At 37.0% G+C, this 5,992-nt stretch overlaps 1 pseudogene; it reads right to left on the bottom strand.

Annotated features, from left to right (window-relative positions):
- Window positions 1-2,575, bottom strand: part of LOC105743925 — a 3,946-nt pseudogene extending 1,371 nt beyond the window's left edge.
- Window positions 2,576-5,992: the final 3,417 nt, after the last annotated feature.

Genomic DNA, 5,992 nt, shown 5'->3' on the forward strand with positions numbered 1-5,992 from the left:
CCACTCATTGAGTTTTTAATCCTCTCTCCTCCTGATTTGCCTCCACACTCTAAGACTGGTTTAGTAGAGTAAGACTCAACCTTCCCTGTACAGTATTAGAATCTTACAGAGATCTTTCATTGAATTTCATAATTGTGACTCATTGGTCTAGGGATAGGATGTAAGCATCATTATTTTAATAAACATGTGCAAGGAATTCTAAAGCATTACCCAGGGTGAGACCCATTGGCTTAGCATAAAAGGGGAGGAAGTCATGTGCACCTTGGAGCCTCACCCTAAGCACAGCACTTCCTAAGAAGATGGAAGGCACTGGATTTTTCTACCTTTCATTTCCTCATGACTCATCTTCAACCTCAGTACTGCCATTTGGACTTAGGGAAATTTGTGGGATTCTTTGGGAGATTCCAATCTTTCAGGTGAGCTCCATTTTCAGATTAAGTGAATTTAGTGTTGGTTTTACTATTTTCCAGATCTGCTGTACATACTTCAGGTAGTGCATTATTTCTGACCTCTGTCCACTCTTTTTTCTACCCCATTAACATAAATCCTTCAGTAGTCTACTGGAGCCTTTAAATAAGGTACAAATTCTTTGACTTGGTTTTCAAGGTCCTTCTTGACACTGTCTTTCTATCCAAACTCAGCCCATATCAACAGTGACGTGCCAGGTAGGCGGACTCTCATTCCATCTGTCTTGTTGTACGTCCTAGTCTCTTGTGTCACATTCATTGTTTATTCTACTTTAAATTAGCTCTGCTCCCTCCATTGCTTTGGATTACCACTGCCTGCCACACTTTACCTGACTGACTCTACCTCTTCAGTATGTATGTTCAGTACCCTGAACCTGTAGGAGAAAGCCACTGTCATGAAGCCATGTACTATTCAGAAATACTGACCTGACTTTGCTTAACTCATTGTAAAATACATTTGCTGATTTTGTCTCTCAAAGTCCAAGTTCCAGGAGGCTACATGTGAGTGTAACTTAAGTATTATCAGTCCAGCAACAAGTATACCTATAATGAGGGGAATGCTCTATAAATACTTAATGAATGAATGAATACATGAATACGCGATTGTGTAGGGTTTTAGCTTCATTTACCTCTTTTATTAATTTCTAGTCCAGAAAATACGCAAACTACCATAACAAAGGTGGAGAATTTATAATAATTTCTCATATTTGAGGAGATAAACATTTCTATATGAAATGACACTTGGGAAATGTTAATAGGATGTTAATCATCACAGTGAAATAAAGGATTGTCACAGATGCTCTGACCTGTGGGAGGCCCATGCTGAGAGATTTGTCTTTCCTTCACCATTAAGATTTGAAGTCTCATACCTCAGTTTTAGGAATTATTTTCATATTCTACCTAGATATATTTTTAAATTATAGAAGTCGTATAACATAACATAAATTATAAATTTAAAATTACATAATGTCTTCTATTTTATGCCTTCCATAGCATTGTACATGCTCCAAGTGGATCTTTGCTGATGACAGAATACGACCATCTGTGGTTGGTGTCATACGGCAGACCTGGTCAGTTCTCTAGAATGAGAGTTTTGTCTTTATAACCCCTTACACCAACTATTTCATACTGCCTTTGATTCATTCCACAACCAGCCATTCCCCATCTCAAAATAACTTTGAAAAACTCATTCTTCTCATAAGTACATACAGTTCCAAGAAATAAAATGCAACCTAAAAAAGAGAATTCAAACGAAGCATGCTCACAAAACACCCACACATCACCAGCCAACTACTATTCCCTCAGAGGCATGTGATTCCCGTCTCTTAAATGCATGACAAAAGAAAACAACAACAAAAATCTCTGTGTAACTTTCTTTAAAGCAGTCTCTTTCAAAAACTCTGCCACCTTTTTCTCTAGAAATAATTCTGTCATAGAACCTAACAGTAAATATAGATAAAATATCAGAAACATATATTGGGAAAGAAAATTTACTACTTGTGTTTTTTTTTTTTCTACTTCTGTTTTAATGGAAGCATAAAAGATGTTCAATAAGAAAACATTGTATCCATAATTACCCTAGGCAGATAATTTTAAAATATTAAAGAGAATGGTTTAACAACAAAATACACACAAAGGGCCAGCCAAGTAGCTCAGTGGATTAAAGCACCTGCTTAGGCAGACACAGGGGCCAGGAGTTTGATCCCCAGGCATGCCATGCCAACCCCACCCTGGGGCATGCTGAGACCACGATTGAGACTGGGCATGGTGTTCTACACCTGTAATCCCAGCACTTGGGAGGCTGAACACAGGCAGATCACTATAAGTCTGATCTGCATAGTGAGACCCTGTAGACCCTGTGGAGCCTTACTAAAAAATTAGAAATAAAAAGTACACACAAAAATGAGAAGACAAAAGAAAAGATGAAAGCAAACACCTGATGATCCAAAAGTATAGCTGAAGCTTCAATAAAATTCTAAATTGACAACAATACACCAAAAAAATACAGCTTATCACAAAAGCAAGCTCAGTACAATCTTACCTAAAACTAATGCAAGGGAAAAGGAAGTAAACAGCAACAAGATGCAATATACATACCAGTTCTCCATGGTGGATGCATTTATTATATATCAAAAAATACTAATAATTTTTTAAAACTAAATGAATAAATAAACTGGATGTAAAGATTAGGAAAGCACTATAGTAAAGCTATTTTTAAACATCACTCTGGTAGTCTAACCTGATATTGATATGAAACATTCTAAGATAAAGGAATTTCTGCTCCTGATAAGTCACATGTAGTAATAAGACTTAACTGGAAAAGGCCTAAGACCAAGGTGAAGCACTTCTGTGGCCTCCATTTCCATGTGGAATTTCTGTGCAAGTGCGGGACTACAGAAGAATTCAAATCTCGTATTCAGTCTGTGCTTTCAATGAAAATCTCTATTTCATAGAATATACAAAGAGCTCCAGTTACCCATTCATCAGGAAATCTCAGGAATTATGGTCGCTGTCTTTATACATTACCAGGCTAGAAGACATGTGTTTCTAATATAGAAATCCTTCTGTCAATATTTCCAGAAAATATTATATGCAAGTGTAATTGTTATGTTGTCTTAAACTATTTAAAACCCACTCATTCCCTCTTCTCACTCTTAGCTCTAATCCAGACTTGAGCATACTCCACAGCATTTTAAGCTTTTCTGCCTATGGCATTTTTCTTTCTCTGGACCTCATTCTAAACTGGCAGCCTTTTAGGTGACCTGATAAACAGCCAAAGCAAGATACACCAAACAGGGTTATGCTCCTTCCAAAAAATTCCAAATTTTAGGACCCTTAGTGGTTCAGACCAAAAGTATAGCAAGTGGTTTTTCTCCTTTGGTGGATATATCTTGATATCTCCCAGGTATACTTTTAGATTTCAACAGGATCTGGCATCAGAGCTGTCTGGCCTTCCCCTCATTCAAGAGAATCTAGGTGGTAGTTTACACAACTATAGCTAAGAATTCACTAAGGGTGTTTTCCCATTGCTTTAGTAAGGTCTCTATTTGCTAAACCTAGAGTTTGCAAGTTATGGTTGTTTCACCCCCAATTTTTTTTCTTAGAGAACTCATCCTCAACCAAGTATAACCAGAAAGTTCTTTCCAGGAGGCTTTTCTAGTGATGCTGTGGATCTCACTCCCCATAACCGTCTCTGCACTCCCACAGTGCTGTTCATTTCAAATGCAATATACCATATCAGGTATCAAAATATTTGACATTAAGAGAACAATGAAAAAAAAAAGAGAACAATGTATCTGGCATTGAAAGAGCAGTGTTTTAAAATATGATTTAAAGATATATGTGCTTTCTTCTACATATATATTTTTTTCAGGTATTTGTTGAAAAAAAAACCTGTGATTTAGATTCTCTAAACTTGGTTATTTCTTTAATTTCTAAACTTAAACTTGAAACTATAACAGTGTGGCAAACCCAAGCCTCATAAGATGAATTTTGGACATAAAGCTGTTTCCTGTTTTGCCTTCCTACAAACAAAAAACCTTGAAACCTGGCAGCAAATTTCACCGGCACACGCAGGGTGAGTGACTAGAAAGCTATTCCCACCCCAATGGGCTGCTGAGAGTTTTTCCTGTGGAGTCATGTACTTAAAAACACTTCAGAATAATACAAACCTTAATTCAAAGCAGATTCTGTCATTTATTAGGTGCTCTGGGCAAGTTCTTTAACCTTTTTTGATCTGTGCTATCTTTAAGAGTTGTCTAGAAATTTTGATTTAATAATACCTGTAGAGTGTTTGACACACATTAGTTTCATCCCTTGTGTATTAGTCATGGTTCTCCAGAAAACAAAACAAACTCTCTCTCATATATATATATATATATATATATATATATATATATATATATATATATATATATATGTCTCACATAGTAATGAAGACTAGAAAGTCCAAATTTTGTAGGGTGAAAACAGAGGAGCAGCCAGTGGTGCAGTTTAAGTCCAAGACCATTAGCCTGAAGAACTTGGAATGATGGAATAATTCATATAGTTCAAGTGAAAAGGCAATTTCCTGCTGTCTTCATTGTTTCCTCGTTGCTGGGACAAAATACCTGACACCTACTAGCTAAAAAAGAAAGAGCTTATGTTATTTCACAGTTTGTAGAGGTTTCAGCCCATTACTGGCTGTCTTCAAGGGAGGTTGGCATGGCAGAGGGGACACAGTCCAGGCCAGCTATAACACTTGGAGAATTCCTTCTTGGTCCAGGGAGGTCATTCTTCTGTTCTGACCAGCTTGTTAGCTAACTGAATGAGGCCCCCTTCATTATGGAGAGGCATCTGCTTTATTCCAGGTCCATCAATTTAAATGTTAATCTCAGCTAACAACACTCAGAATATCCAGAATAATGTAACTGAGCTAAGCCTAATCAAGTTGATACATGCAACTAACCATCTCACCCTGATGGAAGCTGTTCAGGAAAGTAGTCCTTTTTTTTCCTTTAACTTTGGGAAACACTTTGTAAAACTGTTAAGACCATATGCCTGGGATTCATATCATGAGACTGATAGACATGGAATGGTAAGGGCCAGATGTCAACTAATTAAGCTTTAGGGAACTTTCACCCCCTGAGGGTACCATGTATGGCCACAGCTTATACTTAGAGATGAATAAATGCTCACAAACAAGATTGTCATGACACACCTCCCACCTGAAGGTACACAGGCCTCACAAGAGCCTCTGGATGACTATGCTGAAGTCACTGGTGCCATGAGAAGCAGCTATAGGTAACAAAGGAAGACATCCAGATTCAAGGAAAATAGTAAGAAATCAATCTTCTGCCTTCAGTCTGTACCCAGTGACCTCTGCAATAATAGATGATGCAAGCAACCAAGACTTAGCTGGGGGAAAAATACTAGAGAACAAAACAAAAGAAGAAGTTTGGAATGATCTGAATAATACCACTAAATGAAAAACCATATAATATTTAGGTTTAAACATACAAAATTGCTATTACTTAATCATTTTAGCCTATAGAAATGACAATCCCTCATGGTTCTGTTTGATATTAAGAGTCAAAAATGAAACATATAGGCAAATTCATCCTATGAATTATGCCATTGCTCCAAATATGAGAGAAAATGTTTTCTAACTGTACATAGAATGATTGAAATTTTTAAAGATGAACAATTCAACAATAAAATATCAGGATTTTTTTTTTTTTAATATCAGGATTTTTGAAGTCAGGGGAGCAAACAGAAAAAAATGTAAAGTGTAATGTGTGTCATATACACCTAGTCAGTAGAAAGTTCTCTCCTTTCTCTTGGAAACATACAAGTGGCTTAGGTAAGTTAAGAATTAGATTCTTCGTGAGCATGGATAGAGGATTAGGGGATGTCTCAGTGACTTGTCTCTCATTGCTCAGACAAATACACAACATTCAAAATGAAAGAAGGGGCTGGGCAGATAGCTCAGTAGAATAAGTGCTTGCCTGGCAAGTGCAAGGTACTGAGTTCAATCCCCAGTACCG

Source organism: Octodon degus, unplaced genomic scaffold, assembly GCF_000260255.1.
Source record: "Octodon degus isolate 3935 unplaced genomic scaffold, OctDeg1.0 scaffold00188, whole genome shotgun sequence".
Lineage (NCBI taxonomy): Eukaryota > Metazoa > Chordata > Mammalia > Rodentia > Octodontidae > Octodon > Octodon degus.